At 45.5% G+C, this 17,331-nt stretch overlaps 1 protein-coding gene across 4 annotated transcripts in view; it reads left to right on the top strand.

Annotated features, from left to right (window-relative positions):
• SEMA6B (semaphorin 6B) overlaps window positions 1–17,331 on the top strand; it is a 108,805-nt gene that overhangs the window by 27,183 nt on the left and 64,291 nt on the right. The window contains exon 1 of one of the 4 annotated variants that reach the window (XM_067473489.1): window positions 3,217–3,310. The exons of the other annotated variants lie outside the window; for them this stretch is intronic. The gene's annotated coding sequence lies outside the window, so the exon portion shown is untranslated. Of the gene's footprint in view, window positions 1–3,216; window positions 3,311–17,331 lie in introns of those variants that run through there. 4 annotated transcript variants of the gene reach the window in all.

Below are 17,331 nucleotides of genomic sequence, written 5' to 3'. Positions count from 1 at the left end.
CATAACCAACAGAAAATAATGTGTTTTCTGATGGTCTTTAGTGACCCCTCTGACACTCCCTTGTGACCCCTCCAGGGGTCCTGACCCCCAGGTTGAGAACCACTGTTGTATTTGATTACTGGACTCTGGTGTGGTGCTGAGTGAAAAGGTGTTCCAGTGCTAGGGTGCAACATCCAAAAGCCTTGTGATTGGCTGACAAGGAAAAAAAAAGCATGTGGCTTTTTTTCCTGTGTCAGAAGAGACTTGAAAATCTGCAGGTAGCGAATTGACCATTTACAAGGACGTTACTCAGGGGACGCTTGGATGATTGATGTTTTACCATCCTGTGGGAGGCTTCTCTCATGTCTCTGCACAAGAAGCTAGAGCTCAACAGATCGGAGCTTATCCCGATCTGTGGATTCGAACCGTCAACCTATCGGTTGACCAGTCCTGTCAGCACAAGGGTTTAACCCATTGTGACACCAAGGGCTCCAGCTCAGTGTAGCTGCTGCTGTCAATCACATCAGCTCCCTCCCACCCCAGACAATTATGGAATATGTTACATTGAAAAAAAACTACAGCTTGAAATGCTCCAAAACAACAAATCTTTACTAATCCCTCCGAAACGTTTTGAAGGTTTCTGTTTCGTTTCGTAATGCTTCGTATTACGAAACAGACCTCCAAAGCTTTGTTGTTTACAAAGACTCCTAGATCTCTTTTGCCCAATCCGTTCCCATCCTTTCACTTCCCCAGCCTTTGGAGGAACAGCTTTGGAAGCTGGTTGAGTTACATTTTGGTGATGAATTATCCGAAGGGATGTTACGACAAAGAGCTTCTTTTCTGCTAGGGATGTGGACAGGAAGCAATGTTTTGAGCTGAAAGAGCTATTCTATAAGGAAATGGTGGTTTCCATAGAATCATAGAATCAAAGAGTTGGAAGAGACCTCATGGGCCATCCAGTCCAACCCCCTGCCAAGAAGCAGGAATATTGCATTCAAATCACCCCTGACAGATGGCCATCCAGCCTCTGTTTAAAAGCCTCCAAAGAAGGAGCCTCCACCATACTCTGGGACAGAGAGTTCCACTGCTGAACGGCTCTCAATGTGTCCAGAGGAGAGCGACTAAAATGATAAAAGGTCTGGAGAACAAGCCCTATGAGGAGCGGCTTAAGGAGCTGGGCATGTTTAGCCTGAAGAAGAGAAGGCTGAGAGGGGATATGATAGCCATGTATAAATATGTGAGAGGAAGCCACAGGGAGGAGGGAGCAAGCTTGTTTTCTGCTTTCTTGGAGACTAGGACACAGAACAATGGCTTCAAACTACAAGAGAGGAGATTCCATCTGAACATGAGGAAGAACTTCCTGACTGTGAGAGCCGTTCAGCAGTGGAACTCTCTGCACCTTTTGTGTTGCAGAGTATGAATGCGGTGTCATCTTCGTAGCGAGTGATTTCAATAAAAACATCCCTGTAGTTAGATGAAATAAAAACATCCCTGTAGTTAGATGAAATAAAAATGAAATAGGATGGCATGGGAACTCTCCGTGTGAAAGCGATCTAGGGGATCCTAGTCGACCCCAAGCTGAACGTGAGCCATCAGCGTGATTCTGCAGTGGAAAAAAGGCAGTGCAATTCTCAATTAATGTTTGGGCTATGAAATCCTGGGAATTGTAGTTCTCTAAGAGACGGGATCCTGGGCGTTGTAGTTCCCTAAATGACAGGATCTTGGGAACTGTTGTTCGCTAAGTGATGGGATCCTGGGAGTTGAACTTCCCTAAATGACAGGATCCTGGGAGTTGTACTTCCTTAAATGACGAGATCCTGGAAGTTGTAGTTCCTTAAGCTGCGGGATCCTGGGAATTGTAGTTTCCTAAGTGACAGGATCCTGGGAGTTGTAGTTTCCTAAGTGGCAGGATCCTGGGAGTTGTAGTTCCCTAAGCGACGGGATCCTCGGCGTTGTAGTTTCATAAGTTATGGGATCTTGGGAGTTGTAGTTCCCTCAGTGATGGGATTCTGGGGGTTGTAGTTCCCTAAGTGATCGGATCCTGGGAGTCGTACTTCCGTAAATGATGGGATCCTGGGAATTGTACTTCCCTAAGCTACGGGAGCCTGGGAATTGTAGTTCCCGAAATGATGAGCCCCCGGTGGCGCAGTGGGTTAAACTACTGAGCTGCTAAGCTTGGTGATTGAAAGATCGCAGGTTCGAATTTAGGGAGCGGCGTAAGCTTCCGCTGTCAGGCCCAGCTTCTGCCAACCTAGCAGTTCGAAAACATGCAAATTTTTATTTATTTGATCAGTCATATGACCATTTCAAAATAGAACACATGCAAATGTGAGTAGATCAATAGGTACCACTCCGGCGGGAAGGTAACGGCGCTCCATGGAGTCATGTTGGCCACATGACCTTGGAGGTGTCTACAGACAATGCCGGCTCTTTGGCTTAGAAAAGGAGATGAGCACCACACCCTAGAGTTGGACACGACTGGACTTAATGTCAGGGGAAAACCTTTACCTTTACCTAAATGATGAGATCCTGGGAGTTGTAGTTCCCTCAGTGATGAGATCCTGGGAATTGTAGTTCCCTAAGTTAGAGAATCTTGGGAGTTGTAGTGTTAGAATCATAGAATCATAGAATCAAAGAGTTGGAAGAGACCTCATGGGCCATCCAGTCCAACCCCCTGCCAAGAAGCAGGAATATTGCATTCAAATCACCCCTGACAGATGGCCATCCAGCCTCTGTTTAAAAGCTTCCAAAGTGACGGGATCCTGCGAGTTGTAATTTAGCCTTCTCTGATCAATAAGTATGTGTCCCTCATAAGCTACAATTCCCAGGACTCTGTTGCGTGGGGCCGCGGCAGTTAAAGTGGGGTGAGCTATCTGCAGCAGGTCAAGGTTTGTCGGACAGGAGGGAAACAACAACAATCATCATCAGAAGCCCAGGAGGGAGGAACAATGCTGAATGTAAGCCAACAGTGTGATACAGGAGCAAAAATAGGCCAATGCGATTCTCGGCTGCATCAATAGGAGTTGTATAGAGTCCAGATCGAGGGACCCAACTCAATTCTGCTTTGTTCATAGAAGGGTGGAAGCTCAAGCTACACATCCCTATGAACTATTATTCACCCCCGGACAACCGCAGACGCCTTGTGCCTGTTTTGCATTTAAACTTTTGTCTCAGGCAAAGGAGAAAGCTCTTAATTTTCCCTTATTTGTGCCAGGAATATTGCACGTTTCCTAGAGGTCTCCAGCTGCGGATTTTGGGAGGCGATTTTGGAAACCGGGCGAGAGATCCTGAGCTCCACTCCTCCGTCCTCGCTCCGTTTCCCTTCCAAATGGTACGTAACTCGGACCTTAAGCAGAAGCAGCTGCCCTGGCTCAGAGTTTCGTGGAAGGGGAAAAGTAGAGAGGCTGTGGTTGGATTCTAATTCCCAGCAGTATCATCAATCACGGCTGGGAGTTCTAGGCAAAAGACTTTGGGAAACTATGGCTCACAGGATTCCATCACACTGACCAGTGCCGTCAAGTTGTGTTCGTACTGCAGTATAGATCCCCTTGAGCCAAGCTCTCAGCTGCACTAGAACGAATGCGGTGTGCGTGACCCCACCTGAACTGCTATAGCTCATTGCTATGGAATCCTGGGAGTTGTAGTTTTGCCAGAGTCTTCTCGGACAAAGAGTGCAAATTGCAGCTCCCAAGACTCCAATCGCATTGAGCCTGGGGCTTGTAGTTTGGCGAGGCCCTGGCCCTCTTTCGCAGAGAAAGTGAAAGGCCTTGTGGAACTACAACTCCCAGGATCCCATTGCATGGACCTGCAGTAATCCTTACATTCAGAGGAAGAAAACTGTTCTGTATCCATGCAATGGGATCCTGGGAATTGTATTCACTAAGCTATGGCATCTGGAGAGTTGTAGTTCCTTAAGGTATGTGATTTTGGAAATTGTTGTTCCCTAAGCAACAGGATACTGGAAATGGTAATTCCCTAAGTGCTGGAATCCTTGGAGTTGCAGTTCCCTAAGTGACGGGATCCTGGGAGTTGTAGTTCCCTAAACGACTGTATCCTGGGAGTCGTAGTTCCCTAAGCAACGAGATTTTGAGAGTTGTAGTTTCCTAAGTGCTGGGATCCTGGAAGTTGTAGTTCCCTAAACAATGGGATCCTGGGAATTGAAGTTTTCTAAGTGACAGGATGCTAGGAGTTGTTGTTCCCTAAGCGATGGAATCCTGGGAATTGCAGTTCCCTAAGTTTTGGGATCTTGGGAATTGTAGTTCCCTAAGTGACAGGATCCTGGGAATTGTAGTTCCCTAAGTGACAGGAGCCTAGAAATTGTAGTTTCCTAAGTGACAGGAGCCTAGAAATTGTAGTTCCCTAAGTGACAGGAGCCTAGGAATTGTCGTTCCCTAAGTTATGGGATCCTGGGAGTTGTTCCATGAGTTATGGGGTCTTGGAAGTTGTAGTTACCCAAGCAACGTGATCCAGGGAGTTGCAATTTCGCCTTCTCTGATAAATGAGGATGCGTCCCTTGTAAACTACAGCTCCCAGGAGCCGTGGCAGTTAAAGGAGGGTGAAACTGCATGCATCCTGCAGTGCTATCCGTACCAGGTCAAGGTTTGTGGGTCAGGAGGGAAACAACAACAACAATCATCATCCCTAGGAGGGAGGAACAATGCCCTAATTTCCTGCCGGCATTTGTGTGCAGGCGAGATCTTGGCAGCGCCATGCAAAAGGATGTGACTCAGCCGCGGTCATTGCAAGGAGTTGGTGGCGGAGGCTGGGAGAACAGGCACCGTGCCGGGAATGTGCAAAACCGCATGCTCTAAGGAACAATATTATTATTACTATTGCTATTATTACTACTACTACTGGAACTCCCAGTGTTGTTATATGAGCCTGCATATAATGCCCTTTCAAATAGTGTTGTTGGGGCCTGGGCCTTTCCATATTTACGGAAAGGCCCTTAGTCTTCAGCATTCTCCCCCCAAAGTACAATTCCCAGGATAATAATAATAATAATAATAATAACAACAACAACAACAACAATGCCCAGGATCCCGTAGGTATCAAACTGCATTCATTCCTATCAGCAAAGAAATGTCTCTTTTCCCCCTCTCCCTTATAATAGGACCTTTATTTATTCAGTGTCATATATAAATTTTTTTGCATTCCTGAGCTGCCTTTTGATGTTTATTTTGGGTGCCAAGGGAAGCTGACTTCCTCTATGCAAATGAGGCACTTAATATGCAGATTGGGCTGTATTTAATATGCAAATTGCCCTGCGGATCTGGCCGGCGGCCAAGCACAGCGATGGGTGTCGTCGCAGGCCTTCGGCAGGTTTCCAAGAAGCTCGGCCTGGGCCTGACTCGACTGGAGGAGGCACTCTGCTCGTCCTCAGAGGCTCTGTTGTTTCTGGGATCTGCTGCAAATTCGTCCATCATTTGGGTATGAACTGCCATATCATCAAAGTGCATTGTATAGTCAGTGCAGACTCATATAATGAAGTTGGATGCTGTTGTACTCCAGAGCAGGAACACCTCTGAGCTTAAACACCACACCAGCTTGGTAAAACCAGCAAGCAGTTTATTGAAGATTATATGTAAGCAAAGCAGTAAAAAAAAAGCAAAACAGTAAAGATCCAATATAAGTAATAGTCCATAAGCTTCAAAGGAAAGCAAAACCCACGAGTACATAAAAATCCATGAAACTAGGAACTTGAATGCATGAAACAAGACAGTAGACAAATAGACAAATCTTGAGCTTGCCAAAAACTTGGTACAGGAAACTCAGAGTACTTGAAAGCAAGACCATGATAAAATAACAGCTGATCGAGGCAGCTTTCTCCCATGAATCATTATAAAGCTTTCTCAGATCCCAAAACTGAAAGGAAAGCATTTTTCTTGAGTTCCCACCAGATCAAGGGTTGTTATCTCTCTTTTGCTGTAGCTGAACTGATCGTCTCAGCCTCTGAAGACTTTGCCTCGGTTTACTAAAACTTTGCTTTTTGTCCAAGCTTTCATTACCATCTCCCACATTAACTCGTGCACCTGACAAATCATGATCAGACAGTTGTTCTGAGAATAGTGGCAAAGGCCCTCTCTCAAGAATGTGGCCTTGTGAATCTTCTTGAGACAGGTCAGGCCTCTCTTCTGAACTTAACTCAGGCCCAAGCAAATCCTCATCCCCAGGCCCATTGACAGGAACATCAACATCCCCATCCCCATTGTGAATATCAACATGAACATCAGACACAATCACAGGCTGAACAGGCTGACATATGTAATGAATCCCTTACCTTAGCTGGCTGGCTGAAGCTAAGGGAGTGGGCCTGGCGAAAAGGGAGCCAGGTGGAAGCATTTTAGTTAGGTTTGCGTGTTCAAGTCATAGAGTAGTGGTTCTCAACCTTCCTAATACCGCGACCCACTAATAGAGTTCCTCGTGTTGTGGTGACCCCCAACCATAAAATTATTTTCATTGCTACTTCATAACTGTAATTTTGCTACTCTTACGAATCGTAATGGAAATATCTGATATGCAGGATGCATTTTCATCCACTGAACCAAATTTGGCAGAAATACCTGACATGTCTAAATCTGAATTCTGGTGGGGTTCCGGCGCAGGGACTGATTTTGTCATTTGGGAGTTGTAGTTGCTAGGATTTATAGTTAACCTACAATCAAAGAGCATTCTGAACTCCACCAACGATGGAATTGAACCAAACTTGGCACACAGTTCTCCCATGACCAACAGAAAATACTGGAAGAGTTTGTTGGGCATTGACCTTGAGTTTTGGAGTTGTAGTTCACCTACATCCAGAGAGCACTGTGGACTCAAACAATGATGGATCTGGACCAAACTTGGCATGAATACTCAGTATGCACAAATGTGAAGTTTGGAGGAAATAGACCTTGACATTTGGGAGTTGGGATTTATAGTTCACCTACACTCAAAGAGCATTCTGAACCCCACCAACAACAAAATTGGGCCAAACTTCCTACACAGAACCCCCATGCCTTGAAGGGATTCGCTGGCACGAGCCTCCCTCCAACCTTGCATTCTCTCCTTTGCCCACTCAGGCGTACCACGCTGCCATGCGCCAAGCATGCCTGCTCTCCTCTCCCCACTTGGAGTCTAAGAAACAGTCCTCCTGATGATGGATCTGGACCAAACTTGGCATATTCAATATGACCAAATGTAAACACTGGTGGAGTTTGGAGAAAATATACCTTGACATTTGGGAGTTGTAGTTGCTGGGATTTTTTGGTTGACATACAATCAAAGAGCATTCTGAACCCCATTAACGATAGAATTGGGCCAAACTTCCCATACAGAATCCCATGACCAAGAGAAAATACGGTGTTTTCTGGTGGTCTTTGGCGACCCCTCTGACACCCCCTTGTGACCCCCTTAGGTCCCGGCCCCCAGGCTGAGAAACACTGTCATAGAGGGAAAATAAGGAGGCTATTAGAGAGAGTGGAAGAGTTGGTGTTAGTTCAGAGCGAGTTTGGGTTTAGGTTTAGAGAAGAAGATTGGGTTAGTCTTTTGTGAGGTATTCAGAGTAGCTATTAGTAGATGGCTAGAATACTGTGGTGGAGCAGGGCCCAGTTTGTGGACTGTTCAATTCCTAGGGAAGTCTAGTTCAGGGTATTTTTGGCTAGATTCCTGAGGGGCAGTTTTGGGGATTAATTTCCTGAAGTAATTTTCTGTGGTGGAACTTTGAAGACTTGCAACCCAGAAGAGTTTAAGATTTTACTCTTAATGCAACCACAAGCTTTTTAATGCCAGTATTTTCCGAAACCATTAAGCATTTGTACCTGAATTATTTCACTTAACTTCTTCACTTCACTTCACTTTATTTCTTAATTAGTCGCTCTCCACCAAGGTGCTCTGAGCGACTTACAATTTAAAATAACATTTACACAATATAAAAACATTCAACATAAAAACATACAACAGTGACTATTTGGCAAATTAGGTCTGATCACTTTACTCAAATGCACAACCAAACAGCCAAGTCTTGAGCGCCTTTACAAAATGTCGCAACTCCAACATTGCTCTAATATTATTATTATTATTATTAACTTTATTTGTACCCCGCTAGCATCTCCCGAAGGACTCGATGCGGCTTACAAAGGCCAAGGCCTCGATAAAACAACAATATAACAAATACACATAAACCATAAAGCAAATCAAAACATTAAAGCAATAACAATAAACAGTAAAAACAGTACACCATAGCACAACAAAACTAAGGCCAGGCCAAGTGTAATGGGTACAGATTAAAAAGTGCTGAGTATGACAAGTGAAATATAAGGATTTTTGGGTAAATGCAGTATGCGGACAATCTTAAATCTCTAATAAAGTGCTTCTGGGACGTATTGCTGGAGTTTCTTATTCTGGAAAGGCACACTCTTCAAGCTCTTCCTAAAGACTGCCAACGTAGGGGCTTGTCTGATGTCCTTGGGAAGGGGGTTCCAGAGTTGGGGGGCTACCACAGAGAAGACCCTGTCCCTCGTCCCCACCAACCGCGCTTGCGACGCAGGTGGAATCGTGAGCAGGGTCTCTCCAGATGAACGAAGGGAGCGTGCGGGTTCATAAACAGAGATGCGGTCACGCAGGTAGGCAGGTCCCAAACCGTTTAGGGCTTTGTAGGTGAGCACCTGCACCTTGAATTGGGACCGGAAGCAATGAGTTCCACAGAATTGGATCATAGATCGAAAAAGCTCTACGCCTTGTAGCTTCCAGGTGTACCTCCCTAGGGCCTGGTATTTATAGGAGATTTTCTTGGGTGGATCGAGGTGACCACTGATGGGAAAAAGGAATGAGGCGGTCCCTAAGATATAACGGTCCTTGGCCATTTTGAGCTCTAAATGTCAGGATCAGTATCTTGTAAGAGATCCGATGTTCTATTAGTAGTCAATGCAGTTGTTGCAGAATCGGTGTAATATGGGATGATCCCGCTAGCAGCCTGGCTGCCGCATTTTGGACCATCCGAATCTTCTGGGTTGTTGACTTCGGAAGACCGGCATATAAGGCGTTGCAATAGTCCAACCTAGTGGTGACTGTTGTGTGGATTACCGTTGCCAATGCTTCTACCGAAAGGTAGGATGCCAATTTCCTTGTCTGGCGAAGATGAAAAAGGGCCTGCTTACTTGGCAGTGATCTGGACCTCCATCGTCAGTGATAAGTCCAACAAACCCCAAGGCTTTTAACAGTGGCAGACGGAACCAGAGCTTCCCCATCGAAATCAGGCAGAGACTGGATTAATTCTGGCTGCTGGCCGGGCTAGAGTATCTCAGTTTTTGCAGGATTCACTTTTAGTCTGCTCGTTCGCAGCCAACTCATCACTGCTTCCAAACACAGCCTAAAGTTCTCAGGAATTGCGGTTGTCCCAGGTTCGAGATGCAAGAGTAGCTGGGTATCATCTGCATACTGGTAGCACTCTATGCCAAAGCTCCGCACCAGTCCAGCAAGTGGCCGGACGTAGATGTTAAATAACAGGGGCGAGAGGATAGCACCCTGGGGAACTCCACAGCAAAGGCAGGAGCTCTCAGAGCTTGTTCAATAAACATATTCTTGTTCTTTTATTAACTTAATACCAGCTTCAGTGTGCGTACCTTCATGGTCAAAGTATTTCTTAAAGTCAGCTTCACAGCAGCCACTAAGAAACTATAGTGGCACAGTGTGTGTTACAGAACAAACTGACAATATTACCTCAGCCTGATTAATACTGGAAGGGTGGCAGCGGAATTCATCTGAAGAAGCATTTTGAGTCTCTCAGTTCTAGTGTTTCCTAGTTTCTACCTTTTAAAACATGTCTCTCCCCTTCTCTGCTCTAATCTCCCCTGATATTGGTATATTCAGTGGGATATATTTCAAAATTCGAATAAAGAGAAATTTAAATATACAGCTGTTTCAACAACCATACTCCCTTGTCCTTTTGACAGCTTTATATTTTTGGTGAGCATGAGTTCATGTTTTAGGAGATGCCTGTGTGTTATAACATACAACAGATGCATCGTATGAGTCTCCACTGGAGCCTATGGCAGGATCTCGACTGCCATAGTGCAGACTCGTAAAATGAAGTTGGATGCATCATATGCGTCTGAACTGCATAATATGGCACCAAAGAACCACCTCCTCTCCTTCCCACTGGACTTCTGCATCTAGAACCAGACTGTTCAGCTCCAGAAGTCCGCGGACGTTGATCTATCCTTGGAATAGCACTACGAACCTGTCGCTTGTTTCACTGGGACGTGCATCATGCATGGCTTTCAACCCGCAATATCATGTGACGAGGAAAGTGGAAGGGGGCAGCTTTTGCCACCTGCAGCTGTACGGACATTAACCGCAACTGTTTACACAGTGAGCAGCTGCCTGGGACACTTTGCACCGGATCGATGTCTCCGGCACTCAGCTCCCCACTGTGCTGACAACTCACCGCCGCTACCGAGAGCCAGGGAGCTTGGTTTTGAGTTTCAGGATCTACTTACAGCTGCTCTTTGCAGGAATCGAGCCTCTCCGTGCTTCCCTTGCGCTAGATATCAAACATTCATCGCCTCTCCGAAGAGGTCCCCGGGTTTTCTACTGATTCTGGGACTTTGTCCTCACTGTGGCAGGACGAAAGGGGTTCTCTGGACTTATTTATGTATCATGTCTGAATCAAATTGAGAATACAGTTGTAATGCTTACAAAAACCACAAACAAAGTTAAAAACATGGCATTATACTAAATGTCATTTGACCAGAAGCTGGGCACTTGGAGTGTCTCTGGTGTTGCTGTGAGAAGGACCTCCATTGTGCATGTGGCAGGGCTCAGACTGCATTGTAGTCAGAAGTCTATGGTTTGTTCTTCTCCCCACTTGCATGGTGTTGACTCCACTTTGTAGCCCCATTTCTTAAGGTTGGCTCTGCATCTCATGGTGCTAAAGCGCAGTCTGTTCAGTGACTTCCAAGTCACCCAGCTTTCTGTGTGCACAGGAGGGAGTTTTTCATCCGGTATCAGCCACTGATTGAGGTTGCGGGTTTTAAGCTGCCACTTTTGGACTCTTGCTTGCTGAGGTGTTTCTGCGAATATCTCTGTAGATCTTAGAAAACTATTTCTTGATTCAAGGCATTGATGTGCTGGCTGATATCCGAACAGAGGATAGGCCAGAGATGTCAATGCCTTGGTCCTTTCATTATTGGCTGGTACTTCCCTGTGAATGCCTGGTGGTGCAATACTGGCTAAACAATATAATTTCTCCAGTGGTGTTGGGCATAGACATCCTGTGATAATGTGGCATGTCTCATTAAGAGCCACATGCACTGTTTTAATGTCATGAGATGTATTGCACACTGGGCATGCGCATTCAGCAGCAGAATAGCAAAGCACAAGGGCAGATGTCTTCACTGTGTCTGATTGTGATCCCCAGGTTGTACCAGTCAGGTTTTGTACAATATTATTTGTAGCACCCACTTTTTGCTTTACATTCAAGCAGTGATTCCCAGGTATTTTGGTGTGCTGCGATGCTCCAGTGGGATTCCTTCCCAGGTAATCCTCAGAACTTGAGATGCTTGTCAGTTCTTGAGGTGAAAAGCACAAGTCTGCATTTTAGATGGATTGGAAATCAACTGGTTTTCCCTGAAATAAGCAGTAAGAGCACCTAAAACTTAAGAGAGCTTCTGTTCAGCCATTTCAAAGCTCCATGCTTGAGCAGTGATGGCACGATCGTCAGCATAGATGAAATTCTCTGTCCCTTCTGGCAGTGGCTGGACATTTGTGTAAATGTTGAACATTGATGGAGCAAGCACGCTCGCCTGAGGCAAGCTGTTCTTCTGTTTTCGACATCCACTTCTCTAACCCTGGAACTCAACAAAAAAGCTCCTGTTTTGTAGCAGAGAAACAGAAAGCTTGTGCAAAAGCATCACGCAGGTAACTTGGTTATGGTACATCGAAGATATAATCCAAAAGAATAGAGAATAAAAGAAGAATTCCTCTGCTTCCTCATAGGCCCAAGAAGGCAGGCACTCAGAGCACCCCCCCCCCCCCCCCCGACCAGCCAAAAATATTGAAGGTCTTTGGGGGAAATTCACCTTGATTTGGGGTGAGTTATAATTCACCAACATCGAGAGCACTATAAACCCAAACACTGATGGATCTGGACCAAACTTGGGACACCGAACTGATAGGCCGAAATTTGATTACTGGAGGGGTGTGGGGGGTACTTATCTTCCTTTCTGGGAGTTGTAGTTCACCCACAACCAGAGAAACTGTGACCTCCACTGATGATGGACCTGGACCAAATTTGATACACAGAGCCCCCATGACTCACTCAATCTGCTGGAGGGGTTTGAGTTGACTGACTCACCATAGTGGGAGTTGTAGTTTACCCTGCAGCCAGAGAGCACACTGATATGCCCAAATTTGAATACTAGTGGGGTTTGGGGGAGGGGGGGGTATTGATTTTGTCATTTGGGAGTTGTAGTTGCTGGGATTTGTACTTAACCTACACTCAAATAGCATTCTGAACTCCACCAACGATGGAATTGAACCAAACTTGGCACACAGGACTCCCATGATCAATACTTTGAGTTTGGTGGGCATTAACCTTGAGTTCTGGAGTTGTAGTTCGCCTACATCCAGAGAGCACTGTGGACTCAAACAATGATGGATCTGGATAATACTCCATATGCCCAAATATGAACACAGATAGAGTTTGGGGGAAATAGACCTTGACATTTGGGAGTTGTCGTTTATTTATTTATTGACCATATTTATATACCGCCTATCTCAACCCGAAGGTGACTCGAGGCGGTTGCTGGGATTTATAGTTCACCTACAAACAGAGCACTCTGAACCCAACCAATGATAGAATTGGGCCAAACTTCCTACACAGAACCTCCATGACCAACAGAAAATACTGTGTTTTCTGATGGTCTTTGGTGACCCCCAAGGGATCCCGACCCCCAGGTTGAGAAAAACTGCTCTAGAATAATAATAATAGTGGTAATAGTAATAGTAATAATAATAATAATAATAATAATAAGCTGAAGATGAGCCAACAGTGTGATGCAGCAGCTAGAAAAGCCAGTGCAATCCTAGGTATGGAAAGACAGCGCCCTCAGGATGAAATAGAAAGGTGAACCCAAGGATTTTTGTAAAGACAGAAAACCCTACTTTCAATTTCCCACGTAGAAAAGGATCATAAGATAGAACCACCTCTCTTTCTCTCTCTTTTGGTCTCTCCTTCCCTTTTTTACTTTTCTGTTCTTTCCCTCCCTCCTTCTCTGCCTTTCTCTGCCCCCGGTTCCCTGGAGAGCGACCGCCTGCCAACTGGAGTAGAAAATACTTGGCGAGACAGACAAATCGGCTGGTACGAGTCGGGCAAGTTTCGAGGTGCCGCCAGGGCTTGGCTGAGAGCATGGGAGGCCAAGCCCAACGCAGGCAAAGCCGAGTTCGGGAAAGATGTCAGGTTTCGATTCAAAATCAAGAACAAGAGATTCCACCTAAACATTAGGCTGGATTTCCTGTTTCAACGGTGGGATGTGCCCTATTTCTCCATGAGGTTGGGTGGCGTCTTCCTGCCTGGCAGAACGGGGTTGGACTTGATGGCCTTTGGGGATCCTTTCCAGCTCTAGGATTTTTCTATCCTATTGCCATATTTCTCCATGAGGTTGGATGGCCATCTGTCGGGAAGGCTTGGATGGCATCTTCCTGCCAGGCAGAATGGAGTTGGATTGGATGGCCTTTGGGGATCCCTTCCAACTCTAGGATTGTTTGATCCTATTGCCCTATTTCTCCATGAAGTTGAATGGCCATCTGTTGGGAAGGATTGGATGACACCTTGCTGCCTGGCTACCGGGCACAATTCAAAGTGCTAGCGTTAGCCTATAAAGCCCTAAACGGTTCTGGCCCTACTTACCTCTCCGAACGCATCTCCTCCTATGAACCAACTAGGACATTAGGATCATCTGAGGAGGCCCTGCTCTCGGTCCCGCTTGCATCACAGGCGCGCCTGGCGGGGCCTTCTCAGTGGTGGCCCCTTGGCTGTGGAACGCCCTTCCTACGGAAATTAGATCGGCCCCCTCCCTATTGGCATTTCGGAGGAAAGTGAAGACCTGGTTGTTCGAGCAGGCATTTGAATAAGCAGTGTAATGAACATAGGAATACGGAACAGCGGATGATGAGATTGGATCGTGATTTTACTTGAGAATCTAATGAGATGTTATATTGATGTTTAACTGTTTATTGTGTTATTATTTTATTCGTTTTTTAACTGTTTCTATGATGTTAAGCACTGAATTTTTGCTATGGTTAACCGCTTTGAGTCGCCCGAGGGCTGAGAAAAGTGGTATATAAATAAAGTAAGTAAATAAATAAATAGATGGCCTTTGGAGGCCCCTTCCAACTCTAGGATCCTATCCTCCTATAGAACGACTCCTCCATGAATGCCTATGAGGCTGGAATGACATCTGTTGGAAGGGATTAGATGGTGTCTACCTTAATGGCAGAAAGGGTTGGACTAGATAAGCTTTGGAGGTCCCTTCCTGCTAATGTCGATGAGGCTGGATGGCCATCTGTTGGGAGGGTTTAGATGGTGTATTCCTTTGAGGCAGAAAGGGTCCAACTCTACGATTGTTTGATTGCATGATGTGCGACTGCTCTGTGGAATGAATACATTATATGTTTATGATAGAACCAATTAGGAAATGACATTGATCACCCAGGAACATAGTGTTACATAGTGTAACCGGACCCCTGGTTGCATGGGACAATTTATTCCCCCCCTGGGATATTAAAAGGGGGTGCCTCCTTTCGGCAAATCCTTCCACCTGACCCTCTCTTTTCTCTCTCACCGTCCTCTTCCCCGCACATATCGGGACAGAGACCTTGGTAACCCTATGCCTCAATGGAGGCCGCATTCTCCTGACATCACCAACTGCAGCACGGAGCCCTGGAGCCGGCTTGGCAATGCCGCCAGCTGTCCGGGGAGCGGGTTTGGGTTACGCGGTGACATCAGTTTTGCTGGGGGTTCACCTGTTGGAAGCGGGGTTCCGGCTGCTGACAGCTGATGTACACAGGCACACGTCAGGAGGCGCCGTCCCCAGGAGGAAGAGAGGATGCTCCGCATTCAATGGGATTCATGGGACCCCCTTGAAAGTCAAAAAAATATAATAATAATAATAAAATAATAATAAAATAATATTAATAACAGAATAATAATAATAATCATTGAACCCCTGGTGGTGCAATGGGTTAAACCGTTGTGCTGGCAGAACTGCTGATCGACAGGTCAGTGGTTCGAATCCAGGGAGAGCAAGTTGAGCTCCCTCCGTCAGCTCCAGCTCCCCATGGTGAGACATGAGAAAAGGATGGTAATACATCAAAGCATCCAGGCGTCCCCTGGGCAACATCTTTGCAAGCGGCCAATTCTCACAGACCAGAAGCGACTTGCAGTTTCTCAAGTTGCTTTTGACACGAAATAATAATAATAATAAATCCAGCATATAGATCTCGTTTGCTGTGACATACTGTGTTTTTGGGTCAGTAAAATAATAATAACAATAAGATTAAATTGTGTGATCAAATACAAAAGCCAGTATGGTGATCTTGATTGCTGTGTAGTAATCTTGTTAGAGAAGACAATGATGCTGGGGAAAGTGGAAGGCAAAAGGAAGAGGGGCCGACCACGAGCAAGATGGATGGATGACATCCTTGAAGTGACTGACCTTGAAGGAGACCCTGGGGGTGGTGACGGCCGACAGGGAGCTCTGGTGTGGGCTGGTCCATGAGGTCACGAAGAGTCGGAGACGACTGAACGAATGAACAACAACAACAAATCTTGTTATATATCACATAATAATAATAATAATAATAATAATAATAATAATAATAATAATAAGCTGAGTGTAAGCCAATGGTGTGATGTAGCACCGAAAAAGGTGAAGGTAATTCTTGGTTGCATCAATAGGGGTCTAGTGTCCAGATCAAGGGACATCATCTTTTCTGCTTTGGTAAGACCTCCCCTAGAAGAGGAAGAGGAAGAAGAAGAAGAAGAAGAAGAAGAAGAAGAAGAAGAAGAAGAAGAAGAAGAAGAAGAATGATGATGATCATAATAGTAGTAATAATATTAGTAATAAAAAGCTGAACATGAGCCAACGGTGTGATGCAGCAACGAGAAAAGCTAATGCGATCTTTGGTTGCATCAATAGGGGTCTAGTGTCCAGATCAAGGGATGTCATGCTTTGGTGAGACCTCCCCTGTAATAATAATAATAATATTAATAATAATAATAATAATAATAATAATAATAATAATAATAATAATAATAATAGAAGAAGAGGAATAGGAGGAGGAGGAGGAGAAAGCAGAACTTGAGCCAACGGTGTGATGCAGCAGCGAGAAAAGCCAATGCAATTCTTTGTTGCATCAATAGGGGTCTAGTGTTCAGAACAGGGGATGTCATCCTTTCCGCTTTGGTTAGACCACCCTTGGAATAACAACAATAATAATGATCTGAACATGAGCCAATGGTGTGATGCAGCAATGAAAAAAGGCAATGCGATTCTAGGTTGCATCCATAGGAATATAGTATCTTAAGAGGAGGAGGAGGAGGAGGGAGCTGGATGGCCATCTGTTGAAAGGGATTGAATCGTGTCTTCCTGCCTGGCAGAAGGGAATTGGATTAGATGGCCATAAGGATCCTTTCCAACTCTAGAATCCTATGGTCATAACAACAACAACAGCAACAACAACAGTAAGCAGAGGCAGGATGGCCATCTGTTGAGAGGGCTTGGGTTGTGTCTTCCTGCCTGGCAGAAGGATATTGGATTAGATGGCCATAAGGATCCTTTCCAACTCTAGAATCCTATGGTCATAACATCAACAACAACAACAGTAAGCAGAGGCAGGATGGCCATCTGTTGAGAGGGCTTAGGTTGTGTCTTCCTGCCTGGTAGAAAGGAGTTGGACTGGATGGCCCTTGGAATCTCTTCCAATTCAAGCATTTCTTTTGCAGCATTTGGTTTTGTAACTTGAAGGGACGGAGAGCTGTAGTTTTCCTCTCCCTTCTGCAATAACGCCCCCTGTTGGTGCCCCAAGGAACGGCAGCTTGGGGAGGCCAGTGGTAACCCCATCCTTCAGGACTGTCTGTGGAAAAAGAAAGGAAAGGAAAGAAAGAAAAGATAGGCCGAGCTTTCTCATGCCAGAGAATGAGGGGAGGGTAACTTGATCTAGTTTGATTGTCTGCGCAAGGGAAAAGAAGAAACCTAGGAGGGGGGTGAAAGAGAGAACGAGAAAGAGAGGAAAAAGAGAACAACTGGTCTTAAAGGGGGGGAACGACCCATATTGGGGGGATCAGGTGGCAGAAAAGGGGCACAACGTCCC

Source organism: Anolis sagrei, chromosome X (genome assembly GCF_037176765.1).
Source record: "Anolis sagrei isolate rAnoSag1 chromosome X, rAnoSag1.mat, whole genome shotgun sequence".
NCBI classification, from domain to species: domain Eukaryota; kingdom Metazoa; phylum Chordata; class Lepidosauria; order Squamata; family Dactyloidae; genus Anolis; species Anolis sagrei.
Note: the sequence above shows the minus strand (reverse complement) of the source record. Positions and strands in the feature narration are given on the sequence as shown.